The 15,561-nt window shown below is 31.8% G+C and overlaps 1 long non-coding RNA gene across 2 annotated transcripts; it reads left to right on the top strand.

Moving 5' to 3' along the window:
• Positions 1 to 2,919: 2,919 nt before the first annotated feature.
• Positions 2,920 to 15,315, top strand: LOC110037332. 2 transcript variants are annotated; one of them, XR_002295322.1, is made up of 5 exons: positions 2,920 to 3,238; positions 11,367 to 11,439; positions 11,910 to 12,010; positions 12,098 to 12,163; positions 15,301 to 15,315. It is a non-coding gene; the product is annotated as an uncharacterized LOC110037332 (long non-coding RNA). The 2 variants fall into 2 exon arrangements; XR_002295321.1 differs by having other exon boundaries at positions 15,298 to 15,313.
• Positions 15,316 to 15,561: the final 246 nt, after the last annotated feature.

The raw sequence follows: 15,561 nt of genomic DNA, 5'->3' as shown, positions 1-15,561 counted from the left end.
CATCAAAGACTTACTTGGATCGAGCCACGATCGTAGAAGAAGGAAACCGAAGGAAGGGATTATGTGATTGCGTTTTGTTGGGCTGAGATGAGACCAAAGGAAGACGAACCCTCGCCATCTAATAGAGATCCAAAGCTCGTGTCCTACCTTTGAAGTTCAAAGTGCGTTGAGCCGGGCGTAGGAGATGAGGAAGACGAGTCCATGTTCCTGCATTGCTCGCGTGCAAGAAGAAGAGGAGGAAGGGGAGTTGAGGCAGTGTCACTGCTCTGTTGGATTTCACCAAAGTCGCAAGGAAGAGTTCGCCTACGTAAGCTTAGAGAAGCTGGTCGTGAGGCCAGGTCTATAACACTGAAGCCTAAGGTAAGTCATTTGAATCATTTAAGTTTTAATTACATAAACCTTTATTTATTAAATGGTTTATGATATTAACTATTAAAATTTATGATTTTAAATCAAGTATTGTAGTGGAAGATTTCGAGAGAAAGGGAAGGGTTGGACAACAAAAGGATTTAAGGTATATGAAGGTTTTTATTAAGCTATTTAGTGAATCTACAGGTGTGTGTAAGTGTATAAATGCAATGTTAGTTTACTTAGAACTTTAATACAAAGATTTTGGCTTTTAAGAAGATGAAGTTGTGACGCGAGCAAGAAAAGGAGGAGATCAATTTGAAAGCCTATAAGATATATGTTAAACCTTGCGTCATCAAAGAAATTAATAATGTAATTAGCTATGTTAATTAATTAATGTTAGGAAGTGAGAAAGAAGGCCGGCTAGTCCCTTTGATTTGGGGAAGAAGACAAAAAATTTTACAAGATAAGTTGTCTTTTATATTAAAGTTTACTTCACTTAATTAGAAATTGATATTTATAAAATATTAATATTTAGCCGCAATTTAGGTTGAAACACATTTAAGCCTTGAAAATCAGGGGTTCAAGAGTGAGTGTGGCAAGCAAGCTAAGCAAAGTGAGTAATTATTTTCTTCTATGTATTAAATTTAAAGTTTATTAAATAAAAAATTTCTTTAAAACCTTAAAAGATTATTTTATGTTGGTATGCATGTTCTAGCTTAAGAATGAATGAAAATGAAAGGGAAAAAGGAAAATGAATGCTTAATGTCTGTGAGACGATATTATTTAAATGAAATGAAATGAAAGTTAAATGTTTAAGTCATATATGATTACTCTTAGATGAAACTGACAGGGGGATGCAATGTCCCCGTGCACGTTAAAAGAATTGGTAAATGTTCATCTTTAGGTGCATTTTGAGTGTACATTCAGATATATTTTTTAGGGTGTCTTCGAACACATTTTGAGGGTGTCTTCGAACACATTTTTGAGGGTACCTTCGGGTATGACTGTAATTCTGTGATGACTATTAAAAAGATTAAAAAAGGTAAATACTTAAAGTGAAACAAGAACGAATAAATTTAAACTTTAATGAAACTAACTGTATTTTTTGTTGGTCATTCATACATAACATAACATAACATCTAAATTTATTGTATGTTAGATTATAATAATTCACTAAGTTTTACTTACAACTACAATTAATAGTTTCCTTCAGGAAAAAAACAATTTTAGGTTGTTGTGTCTAATAGGAGAGACATGGTTTATCGAAGAAGGATCACTGTTGCTAGCTATTTTTATGATGGTTGTTTTTCTTTATTATTTCTTTTAAATATTCATATATTATTTAATACTGGCGTGAGATGTTATCTTTGAATGTTATTGTTTCTGGATGCTTTAGAATTCATTGCACTTTGTGGTTTAGTGGGTATTTTATATGTAATGAAAGTTTGTTATAATCAAAATTCTCGATGACTTTTAATCAAAGTTCAAATGTTTATTGCTCAAAATATTACCTCAAGATTCCTATTATGCTTGACATTTTTTATTCAATGATAGAAATTTATTGATGACATACCAGATATTAACAAAATAAATGTAATAAGATGGTCAATTAATATAAAATCTTGAATCCTAAAATAAGTAGTCATTTAATTTATCTAAATTTAATATATATCTTGAAACTTTTTAAGGAAAATTTTAAACATAAATCTACATTTATAGAATTTATTAATCTTTTTTGAGCTAAATCCTACTTTCCAAATATACCCTAAAAATGAGATTTATAATTTTATTCTAAAAAAATACTCAGAATTTTGAAACCTGCATCCTTTGATAAATTTTGCTAGATTGCAACTCTCAAGTCCTCATGTTTCTTCAACCCAAATTATCACAATCCTTGATGAAGAATTAAGGAGCTATGATAAGAACTCAAACTATTGATGTTTGGAATAGAAGAGTTCATGAGATGTGTTGATTTAATTTACATTCATCGAATCCCTAATTTTAATAAATATAGAATTTCAAGTAAAGTGATGTTTAGTTGTAAGTATGCTTTAATAAATTATGTAAATTCGAATTTAGTAAAGTTTAAGGTGTTTAAATTAAATCTTGTGAATTATTTGATAACATATTGTAGAATTTTAGTTTATTAATTAAAATTTAAATTTAATAATATTATATATTAATGATGTAGTTATTAAGAGTAATTAAATTTAATTTATGATTTTATTTTGAATTAAACTAATCAATAATTAAGTATTCATTAATTTAATTAATCAATAACAAAAAAAATTGATAAACTAATCATTTATTAAGTAATAATTTAATATTCATTAATTTAATAATTGGTTAGTTATTTATTAAATTAATTAATAATTAAGTTGATTAAAATTTAATATGTACTTTTTTTAATTAATTATGAAATAGTTACATATCATGAATAAAATCCATATAATTATGATTTATTTGATAATATATTTTGACTAACAATTAATAATTAATTAAATTAATTAAAACTAACTTAAATAAAATTAAGTTAAATCCCCAAGACTATCTTCCTCTTGACACTCTACCAGACACTCTACCACCCAAAACCCTCCCTTTCCTTTCTCCCGTGACCGTAACCCTCGCGTTTTAGTCGCGGCTAGATTTAGGAAGACAGCGACGGGATTCCGGCGTACAGAGACATCCGAAACTCACATCTTTGTTGTTCTTTCGTCCACTTCTGCCGGAAACCATTGAGGAAGGTAACCGTAGTCTTTCTACCCTTCCTCCAACCTCCCTTCGCGCGCTTCAGCTCGTCTAAATGCCTTAAATCCATCTTCCAAAGGGATTTACTGTACCGGGATTTAAGGCCAAAATGAGGAGAAACGGGATTTCAGATCTCTAGGTAAGTTTTCATTTTTTCTGTTTGGCAGGATTCGTAGGATTTATGTTTGCGCTATTTTGTTATTTAGAAGGTTTAAGTCAAATCATACCAAAATCCTTCCATCAAATAATCTTTATGGCAGGATTTAACGGGAATTTCACTGAAAATCCTGCCAAATGGCCAAAATGGAAATCCTACAGAATCTTGAATCTCGTTTCTCCGTTGTGTTTCCTTATCTCCCTAATATAATAAATCATGTCATTAGCTGAATTTAAATTTGCAAGTTTCACGAATAGCTTCTCTTTTGTGCTCGAATGTGTAGCACATTGGTTGGAAACAAAATGAAGAATTCCAAAGTGCTGAGTTTGAGAGCTCACCTTGTCAAAAAAAGAAGCTTATTTTTTTCGCACTTTGCTGCTCCATTGATGCTTTTCCATTGGTCTTTCATCTCGATTTGTATAGCTTCTCTGTCATTGAGGGTTGCAGATTGGAGAGGAAGACTAGGGTTTTATATGCCACCATCCCGTGGATGCCTTGGTTTGCTAGCTCCAGTTGCAGGTTATGCTTTTCTTTTTTATGTGAGGGTTTCAGATAGAAGAAGACAAAAGGGGATGAAAAAAGAGGGAAGAGAATAAAGAATTCATATTTTAGGCATGCTTAGGTACAATTATAATTTTGGGAAATTTACACAAGTACCATACAAACCTTATGCATTTACATATCTCACTCCTAAACTTTAATATTTACATACAAATCAATGTTTTAACCTATGCATAAAAAGATGGAATTTACATAATTGTTATAGCGATACTTTTAATTTATTTTTTAAAAGAATATGGAGGCATATTTCATAGAATAGCCCATTTTTTCTTCCAAACTCAAAATATACTCTTAATGACATTGCATAATGATTAGTGATGCTTATTAAACATTTTTTCTTCTCCACACAATTTGGTTAACTCTTTCATAGTCTGAAATGTGATATTTTGTGTTGGAAAATGAAAATTTTCTTGTTGTAATGAATATCCAATATTCCCTAAATATTTTTTTTCTGTTAGATAAGTTAAACATTAGTTTCTATATCAAAAGTTAATATTGAGCTTAACAAGTGTTATCCAATATTGAGAAGATATGGGAAAATTATGCTATGAGATCGCCTTACAAACTTGAAGATTCGATGAGCACTGCCCTCTAATTTAGTCATGAAAAAAGTAAAGCATATATTTAAGTCACCTTCTATCATTATATTCTGTATAGGTGAACCATAGTGTTTAATGTATACAACCTTATCACCATTTGACACACGTGCATCAATATGTATCACATTAATAACACCAATAGAGTTTTATGTCACAAAGTAATATGTTTAAATTCTAAAATTATACCTTGAAGTGTGACATATATCAATGATCATATGATATTTTTTTGAGGGTTTTTAAAAAAATTGGATCTTCAAGTTTGATAATTTTAAAAGATAGACTTTTTAAATCATTCAGACCAAGTGAAAACTATCTATTGATTTTTTTAGATGAGTGTAGAAATTCTCACAAGTTGACTTTATAGACTCGTTATGAAATAAAATGTAAAGTGTTATAAGTAATAATCACCTATGAAGTCATTTTAAAAGAGCCACAAAATTTCATGAATAATGTGCAATGCATTCAAAAGATAAATAGATTAATTGACTTATATTGAACTATTATGTAATCTCATTGGATGACCCCCAAGAAGTTTTGTTATCCACTAATCCCACAAGGAGTGTGAGAGATGTATGATTCGTAGTACACATACATTACACGTACAACTGTTGTAATAATTTTTTTGCAGTGCTCTCTGTCATTATAATTCATTGCTATAATAATCAGAAACACATCAAATCATATACAAGAGCAAAAATCTTATACAAAAGTAAAGAAGATTAACGTAGCAACATACCAAATTTTTTATAGCATGCAAAAATTTTAATGTAGCATATAACCAATAAATGAGATTATAAAATATCGCAACAATCAACAGTCTAAGTATGTGTTCGTAGTGTTTTCATCAAAAAACACATCATAAGTATAAACATCTCCATTCTAAACACGTAGAATTTGTATCAATCAGTTTAGTGCGATTTTTATAAAAGAAGCACAAGTGATGAACCCTTTTCTCAAATATTGTGGATATGAAAAATTCTCTTTTGATAGAACCGAAGGAGTGCCAATGTTGCAACGATGGTGGCATAGACTTAGGAATGGTACAGCGAAGGCAAAAGGTGCGACGTCAGCGATGGCGTGTGGATTGTGCATGCGAATTGGAAAAGTGGCGATCAAGGTAAGGGATACACAAGAGGGGAAGAGGCGAACCAGGCGTTTGCTTCACTTTGCGGTGAAGCTGCGGTGACAATAATAACGTGCAAATCATGTGTTCGAAGAGGAGAAGAGGCGATGCATGCATTTGCGATATTTCACTTTACGGAGGTAAACTTTGAATTAAAAAAGAATGAACCGTTGGACGAGGGTTGTCAAATGTGGTCGCGAGAATTGCATTAGATCCGTCATGGAAAATCCACAACTTGGGGCGGAATGCACATTCAAATGCTTGAATTGCGGTTTGAACCCAAAACATAGTAAAAAAGGCCAAAACAAATAACTTCTAAGTTTCTATTGAGAGAGTTCACCGGTTCATTGGTTTTGCGCTATAATTTAGGACCCATTCCTTCCGCTCTGTTAGAATCTTGATTTGTTTGCTATTTGTAATAGAGGCAGTTATATACATACCACTCAATTCACATGTATTTACATATTTAACACTTAAACTTCACTTTTTACATTTATACCACCCAAATCTTTCACATAACATAAAAAATACCACTTTTATAACTTTTAAAGTGAAATACACCTTGTCATGCATAGGAAAGATGGTATATATGTAAAAATTGAAGGCAAGGTGTAGATATGGAAATACATAGCAAATGAGTGGTATTTATGTAAATCTTCCTTTATTTTAACTTCTTCAAGCAAATGCAACTTTATTATGTCTTAGAACTATATTTTTGTTGTTATTGTTGGATATTTGATATGCTAAATTTCTACCTCAGACCTCTCTCTCGGCTGAAGATGGACGAAAGGCACTCATCAGAAATGCGGAAGTAAGGCATCTTGAATCCTGATATTCAAATGAATTGAAGCATTTTATTTTAGGGAATTTACACACGCCACATTATTCTTATGTATTTACATATCTATCATCTAAAATTTTACATTTACATTTTTAACTGTCAAAAAACAAATTTTGGTAGGAAAATTATTTACTTTCTTTCATTATTCACACATAACATACATTTATAGCAAATTAGCCCCTTATAATTTACAATCTTATTAAATATATCTAATCTACGTATGGAAAGGAAATATTTCCAAAATAAACATTAAAAAATATAATTAGGAAGAAAATAAAATTAATTGAACTGTTTCCAAAGTTGTCTTGAATTAAATCCTCCAATATTCTTTAGGTGGCTGGCTGGTCGGCCCACCATGGAAAGGAGGTTAGGACATTTTTAAATTTTCACTCCTTTTCAAGTTGGGTGTAGATTTTGTAGAGACCAAGCTTGGTATTGAACTCTGAGAATTTGCTTAATGGAAGAGCTTTGAAGACAACAATAACTTGTTGGTGTGTGGGGATGTAGCTTAGTGATATAATTCCACAATTAACCTTTTTAGAGATGAGAGTGTTTATCAATTTCAATATATTTGGTCCTATCATGTTGCACGGGATTCTTAGCAATACCGATGAATGATTGACTGTCACAAAACATCTATATTGGTCTATTGGAGGTACACCCCAATTCCTGTAATAATTTATGAATCTAGAACCTTTCATAGATTTTTAAGGAGAGTGTCATATAATCTAATTTTACACTTCTTCTAGAAACAACACTTGCTTTATAGTTTTTCATGTAACTTAATTTTCCCATTTTTAGGAGTAATAACCTGCAAGGAACCTTATGTTGGTGAGTTTCCCAACCCAACTTGCATTAATGTAGACTTTTACCTTTCAATTTTTGGTTTTCTGAAAAATTCATCTATAATTAGGAGTCTTTTTGAGAAATCTCAAAATCCTTTGCACCATATCTAAATGCACTTCATTTGGGTTATTCAAGTATTGGCTTACAATACTAACATAATATGTAATATATAGCTTAGGATGTTACATGTAGATGAGTTTTTCTATCAATATTTGGTATCCCTTCTATCCACAGATATATTTTTTTCTTATTAGACTTCTTAGTGGTATTTAGTGGAGTATCAATAGGTTTGCATTCAATCATCTCCATCTCCATTAGTAGTTTTAGGCTGTATTTTCTGTGATATAACAATACCTTTCTTAAACCTTGCTTTCTCCATTTCTTGGAAATATCTTATGATTCCTAGGTCCTTGATTTCAAACTCAGTGGCAAGCACTTCTTTTATTTTAAGAGTTTCTTTTTCATCATCACTACTAAGAGTCACCCATATATACTATTAATGTAACAATCTTACCTTTCTAATTGTGTTTTATGAATAGTGTGTTATCAACTTGACTTTGAAAATATTCATTAGATCTCATAGTTTTAGCAGCTTTCCTAACTATGTCCGTGATGATTACTTAAGCCCATAAATAGATTTCCTGAATTTGCATACTAGGTGTTTGTTAGAATCATTCTCAAATCCTAGTGGTATCATCATGTACACTTCCTTTTCAAGATTCTCATTCAGTAAGGTATTTTTTATGTCAAATTGATACAATCCCTACTCGTTGTAACTGCTATTGAAAGTAGAACCCTGATAGTGTTCAGTTTGATATCTAGTGCAAAGGTCTCTTGATAGTCAATCCTATAGACTTGCGTGAAAACTTTTGCAACCAGTCTAGCTTTGAATCTCTCAATATCACCATCAGCTATGTATTTCATTTTGAACTCCCATTTGCATTCAACTTGCTTCTTATTCAGAGATGGTTAGTAAGAATCTATGTGTCATTATGTTTTAGTGCTTGAATCTTTTTTTCAACTGATTTTTTTCATTTTGGGTTTTCAAGTGATTCATCAATGAATTTAGGAATCTGCACGCTATCAGTTACATACTTCTACATTGAATATTTATTAAAAATTTTCATGTCATCACACCAGAAGAGGAAGGAGATAACTAATGATTACTGGGCTCCTCACCCAAAATTTTAGGTGAGTGTGAACTCAAGTTTTGGCTTGAGCGTTTTTGTCTTTGCAAGTTTTCTTCCACCTGCTTAAAATTTTTCTTCCTCCTTATATACACAAGAAGTTCGTTGTTATGGACTTCAGATTGAGTTCTTTGGACATCTTTAACATGGATGGGAGGGCTAACTAAAAGAGGAGTTGGTTTTGAGAGTGCAGGTGTTATCAAGTGTATCCCAAAATTGATGTTCATTTGCACAATCTCCCTGAACATCATATTTGAGATAGTAGGTTTGATTTTCAAAAAATTGCAACATTTGTAGTATTTTCTGGTAACAGATGAGTAGCTTTTATAGCATTTTTTGTTTGATGCATTTTCAAGAAAAATACACTTGATACATTAGAGTCAAGTTTTGTGCGATTTGTGGAATGAATTTGAACAAATGATACATGCAAAAAAAAAAAAAAAAATGAAGTGGTATAATAAAAGAGAAAGCTTTGATGTGGGGATATGTATCCATCATGACATGAAGCGTTGTTTTGAAGTTAAGTATTTGAGTAGACATTCGATTGATAAGGTATGTTGCTGCAAGAACAGCTTCTGCCTGATATTTTGGAATTTGATGGGAAATAATATTTGAGTGGGATACCTCAAGTAGATGCTTGTTTTTTCCCAACTATCTCATTTTGTTGTGAGGTATTAATAAATAAACGCACTTGAATAATTCTAATTTCTTAAAAATCTAATCGAATAATGAAATTGAAATATTCTTTTGCATTATCAGTTTTGGGATCTAAATTTTGCATTGAAATTTTATTTGAATAATTTCATGAAAGGTTTTGATGATTTGGGTTGTTTCAGATTTTGATTCATTAGGAATACTCAAGTAATTATAGCGTGATGATCAATAAAGGAGAGAAATCATCTAGCCTCATTTAGGTTCTTGCTTTTGAAGACTCCTAAATATCATTATGGATAATGAAAAAGGGTGTGAGGGTTTGTACCAGTTATGGGATAAACATTTCTAGTGTGTTTGTCAAGTTGACAAATCTCATATAGATAAGAATTAGGTTTTTTATTAATAAACAAATGAAAATATAACTTTGCAATATAATTGAAATTAGGATAACCCAAACGATAATGTCATAGCATGACTTTTTGCAACAGTCATGGACTCAACAAGTTCAGAGATTTGACGAAAAGATAAGAGTGGTGACCATTTGTTTGTTTAGAGAGAGACTTTCCTTGCACAAATATAAGCTTTGATGCATTTCAACAATGTTATTCACCTTTTCTGAATCCACCATATGAAATTCACAAGAGCTTGCAATGAATTTAGTTATATATTTCATATCATGTGTAAGCTTACTGATTGAAATTAAATTACAGTTCAACTATGTATAATATAAAAGAATGGAAAGAGTAATATCCTTAGAGAGCTGCACATCTTTTTTTCCAACAGCTTTTTAGTGTGATCAATCTTCAAGTCTGACAAATCTAGATGTAGTTGCCTCTCGATAGTTAACTAAGCATTGATGTCTTCAATCATATACCAGAAGCTTCTGAATCTATGATGAAATTCTAATTCTCTCATTGCTGGCAAGATGAGAGAAGGATATATTATCTTGGTGTGTTGTGAGGCTGATGCGCTATTATGAATTACCCCCAAGGAGTTTTTTGAGTTTTCAAGTTGTTTCTCCTTTTCTTTTCCACAAAAATAGATAAACACAGATAGGGATCATTGAAGGAAGTTATGGTCATTGATTTTATGATTTTTGATAAAGGTTGAGAGCTCAATAGCTTTTTGGAGAGAATTTATGATCTCTGATTAAGAACTAACCTCTGAAGTAGAGATAGACATCTTCATTCCGTACTGTCATAAACCCTATGCACATTTCAGGTTGAGTAAGGGATTTAGCTGTTGCTGCTCGTGGCAGAAAGAGTCCAACAACTATGATAAGAGGCAGAGGAGGGCCTGCAAGCTGGGTGGAGGGATTATGGTGGTTACTGTTGAACTGTTATTGGAGAGGTTCCAGAGGATGGCCTACAGAGTGGTTGAAGAGATTTTGACGGTTGCAAAGGGGATTACGGTTGCTGGAGAGGCTCTGACGGTTGTAGGAGTGAGCAAATGATGGATAACTCAACAAGGAACGGTCGTTGCCTAGAATCAGGCTGTCAGATTATATGAATGCTGCAATTCGGTCGTTGCCTTCCCAACTAGCTGTTCTTGCGACTGTATCGCAAACGTCGGTCACGAAGATAAGGGTTTTGGGCAAATGAAGTATCTAAATGCCACGATCTGATCGTTGCCTTTCTAGCTAGCTACTCTTGTGACTATATCACAAATGTCGGTAACAAAAAAGAGAGTTTAGGGCGAACCCGGGTTGTTTAGAAGCAAATCCTTTGCACTGCAGACGATGACGACATGAGGTCGCAAAATCAGGCTCTGATACCATGATGAAAAATAAAGTTTGGGAGGAATATTTGGATGCTTTCATTATTCATACATAAGGGACATATATAGGAAAGCCGGTCCCTCCAAATTTACAATCTTACTTAATATATCTAGTCTAAATGTGGAAAGGAAATAAATATAAAATAAACATAAATAAACATAAATAGGAAGAGAATAAAAGTAATGAAGGAGTTTCCAATTAAATCCTCTAATATTCTTTAGGTGGTTGGCCGGCCCACCATAGAAAGGAGGCCAGGACCTTCTTGAATTTCTACAATAACACTTTTGTGTCATAAACCTTTGCATGAAAGGTTATATTTCACTTTTAAAAAGTAAGCAATAGTGGTATTTTTGATGTGATAATATTGATTGGATGTTATGTTTGTAAATATGGAAGTTTAGGTGTTTGATATGTATGCAAATGCCTCTTTATTGCTGTTGTCTCTCTCTTTTTTTTTTCATGCATCAAACCAGCAGTAATGGCTAGTATTAACTTTTGTCTGATACAAATTTTGCGATGCAGACATCTTGAGGAGCAAGGTAGAATTCTTCTGGAAGCATATAGAGCAATGTCCCATGAATTGCATAATCTTCATGTATGTATGATGTACCACTAGAATCTTGCTTAGTTAGAAAAGCCTTTTAAATTATTTTCTTTGTTTTTTAAGAATTTTGAACCACTAACTTGGGGTGTAAACGACTTGAGATAACCCAAGCCACCCTTGGCTTGTGCTTGAGCTTGATTGATTAATCAAGTTCAAGCTCGAGCTCCAACATAAGTCTAAGAATTCAAATTGGCTCACGAGCTGGCTTGTTTATTATGAAAAAGAAAAAAATAATATTAATTCAACCTACTATTATGATAAAATTAACAGTTAGGAGGAAAATAAAAAGAAATCACTTGAAATAAAATGTAAAATATTTTTTTTAATATTTTAATAATTTAACGATAAAATATTGATTTTTTATCTATTTTGATTATATTGTATATTAATATTATTTTAAACCACTCGGCTCACGAGTTAACAAGTCTAGTTGGGGTTGACTTGAGCTACTCGTCGAGCAGAGCCCAAGCCGACTCACAAGTGGGCTTGGCTTAGCTGCACCCCTACCTCTGTCTTCCACTTTTGAGGTCAAAGGCAATACCACTCAACCTATCGTTCTTTGGTAAACATAATTCTTTAGAAATGCTTGTCTTGTTAACTTTTGACATTATTGGGAAATTGATTGTTTTTCTTACTTTTTGATGCTAAGGTCGAGGAAGAAATGCTTATGCGCAAGCTTTACGAGCACATGTTAGCTGAAGGCTTGGTCAAAAAGGTATTGGTTATTTGACTGCACAATTTACTTGATTCTCCTTTATATATAGTTTTTTCAAATTTCTTGTTTACATTATCCTTTTATAAGCTAAAAGTCACATTTTATGGCAATCAAGAGATTCATTTCATTTCCTGTTTTTTGCCTTTGCCATTTTTGATGATATTTTGTAATATGTAATTCGTACTATAGTGCCAATCATGCTATTCTTTTTATTTTGCTAAAAATATCCTGCTAGAATGAGTTTGAGCTTGCCGGATATTTGTTAACTACTACATTAGAATGAGAAGAAATATTTCAAATATAGATGCATGGATGAATGCATGCATGTCGGTTAGGCTGTCACTACTCTCCTAATTATAATAAGTAGGGATCAATAAACTATTAAAAACTCTTAATTAAATGGTTGTAAAATGGTGTAGGATCACTGGTAATTTAAAAAAAAAAAAGAGGAATAAAAATAATGACTTATATCAATATAAATACAAAATTAAACAAAAGTAAAAACTTAAATTGTAGAGTAAATGATTTTAGTATCTGTGCATGTTTATGTCAATTTGAGAGCAATACAAATATGGAATTCAACTCTGCAAGCTTAAGCATATATTAATATTAGCATTAAAGCTATCCAAACTAGTTCAACACTAATGATAGGGAGAGATATAAAGATCCTAGTTATAAGCGAGAGAGAACTTTTCTCTTGAGCACAAATTATATTGATTCTACTTTACATAAATTAGTAAAGCAATAATTACATGAATAACCTGCTTTAACAATACAAGTAAATTGAAATGTAAGTGCAAGAAAAATTAAAGTATAGAGATCTAAATGTGCAAATGATTTTACTTGGTTTTAAGTTCAAACGTAGCCTAAATTCATACTTAATCCTTTTCCCATCTTAAGATCTTTAGTATTCTGATCTTGCTATTGTAGGATGCACTCCTTCATGGAGCCAAAGAGCCCTGACTCTTAAAAGAATGTAAGGCACACCAAGCCTTTCAATGGTCTTGTCGAAAAAGCCAAATTAGAAGAAAGTTTGATTTGACAAAATAAAAATAATGCTTTATTGCAACACTTTGGTCATTGTAGAAATTCAATCTATTCCTTTGCTCAAATGATTTTTATTTTGGTATCTTTCTCTAGATTTTGCTATTCATTCTTTGTTTCGAGGCTTACGAGCTTAGGTGAGGAGGGAATGTAAGTGTGAGGAGTGCAGATTATAAGATTTTCTTAACCCTTTAACACAACATGACAAAACTGGCTTTTCCACTAAACAAGGTTAAAAAAAAAAATTCTTAAAATTTCCAGAAACTACAAATGCTAAATGATTGTATTGTATGCTCTACATCATATTGTATAATTCTATATGGGGATTTTGAGATATGGTGTCCCTCTCCAATGGCTCACTAATGTTCATCAATGGCTCCCTAATGCTTTTGTTAGAGTTGCGATTCACACGCCTTTAAAATGAACTGAATTAATTGCCTAACCTTCAGAAACACACATGAAAACATTTTGCAATTATTACTATTAGAAAATATAAATTACATAATCTTTTTTTTTCAAGACCCAATACAAAATTTGATCTTCACTTGAGCATTTTAGTCTTTGATATATATCTTCTCTTTTTCTTATGCTTACGGGATGAAGATGATGCTTAATTTTATCAATTACATAACCTTGATACTTGAATCACACCAATCTTGTACTTGAATAAGCATTAGTACTTTCAAATAAATATTTATTTTGGTTGGCTCACAACACGAAGTACGTGGATAGTTTATGCTACAATTTTGTGCGAGTTTGGGCTACAACCAAACCTATATGCTCTCGGGTACAATATAATATCATATCGGTTTAAGTTGAAGTTTAGCTTTAGTCACACACAATCGTCAAAGATATTGTCCATCTTAGATTGAACCTAGTTATTCTTAAGGGACATTTACTCCCAAAAATACTACTATCATTAACTTTTTAAAAATGACACCTTTTGATGCAGGGGTAAAGTGGTATTAATGTAAAAAAACAAAGTTTAGGTGTTAGATATGTAAATACATACGAATTATGTGGCATGTATGTAAATCTTCCTTTTCTCAAGCAAGCTTCCTGCAAGACATGCTAGATCAAAGCAAGTTTTTTATTCTAACAGTAGATAAGAATCATACTAAAATCACATAAATTTCTGGAGGAATAATCTAACACCTAAACTATTTATATTTATGCCACCCAAATCTTTCATATTACATAAAAAATACCACCATAAATACCACCATTTTACCATTTTAACTTTTAAAAACTGAAATATACCTTTTCATGCATAGGTAAGGTATGTAAAAAAGTTTATCTGTTAGATATATAAATACATATGAATTGAATGGTATATTTGTAAATCTTCATTAGAAAAGTTATTGATTCTAGATTAATCCCTGTTGTCTGATTGAGAATGCCAATATTTGTTCTTCCATGTTCTTCAGATAACAAAGGTTGAATAAGGCAACGGTGTTTCTAAATCCACATTGTTGAATTGCCTCAAGATTAGTGATGCTTATAGGATTGTTGAATTGCCTCAAGATACCAGTCAATTCCTATGTATTTACATATATAACATCTAAACCTTACCTTTTTTAACATTTCTGCCATGCCAATAACATAAAATATACCACTAATTTAACTTTAAAAAAGTGAAACACACCTTTTCATGTATAGGTGAGGTGGCATATATATATAAGAATTGAAGTTTAGGTGTTAGATATGTAAATACCTAGGAGTTGAGTTGTGTATATGTAAATCTTCTTTAATCGGGGCATTTTACATACATACCACCCCATTCCTTTGTATTTACATATCTAACTCTAAAATCTTGCCTTTATATTTATACCATCCAAATATTTCATATCTCATAAAAAAAAAATACATCCATTGTTACTTTTAAAAAGTAAAATACACCTTTTCAGGCATCGATAAGGTGGTATGTATGTAAAAATTGAAGTTTAGGTGTTAAGACATGTAAAGATGCAGGGATTGAGGGGTCTGCATGTAAATCTTTATATTGTTTCTTGAAGTCAGTCATAAACTTTTTCAATGAAATTTATTCATTGTTTCTTTTAAGCTATATCTGATGACTTCTATCTTTATAGAAGCAAGGAGAACCGCCCTCCAGTAATGATGCTGACACATTATCCTAGCTGTGTTGATATTGTGACGCTACTCGCTTCCTTCCACATGGTTTGTTTTACTCAATTATATTTCCTGTGTCAGCACATTTTAATTTTGGGAAATTTACATATCTAACACCTATATTTTCATATTTATACTTTTATAATGCGTTGGTGTCATAGACCATCGCATGAAAATGTGCATTTTCTTTTTAGAAAATTAGTAGTAGTGATATTTTTAATGTC

This window comes from Phalaenopsis equestris, unplaced genomic scaffold (assembly GCF_001263595.1).
Source record: "Phalaenopsis equestris unplaced genomic scaffold, ASM126359v1 Scaffold218760, whole genome shotgun sequence".
NCBI lineage: Eukaryota > Viridiplantae > Streptophyta > Magnoliopsida > Asparagales > Orchidaceae > Phalaenopsis > Phalaenopsis equestris.
The sequence above is the reverse complement of the archived record's forward strand: the minus strand, read 5'-3'. Positions and strand labels throughout refer to the sequence as shown.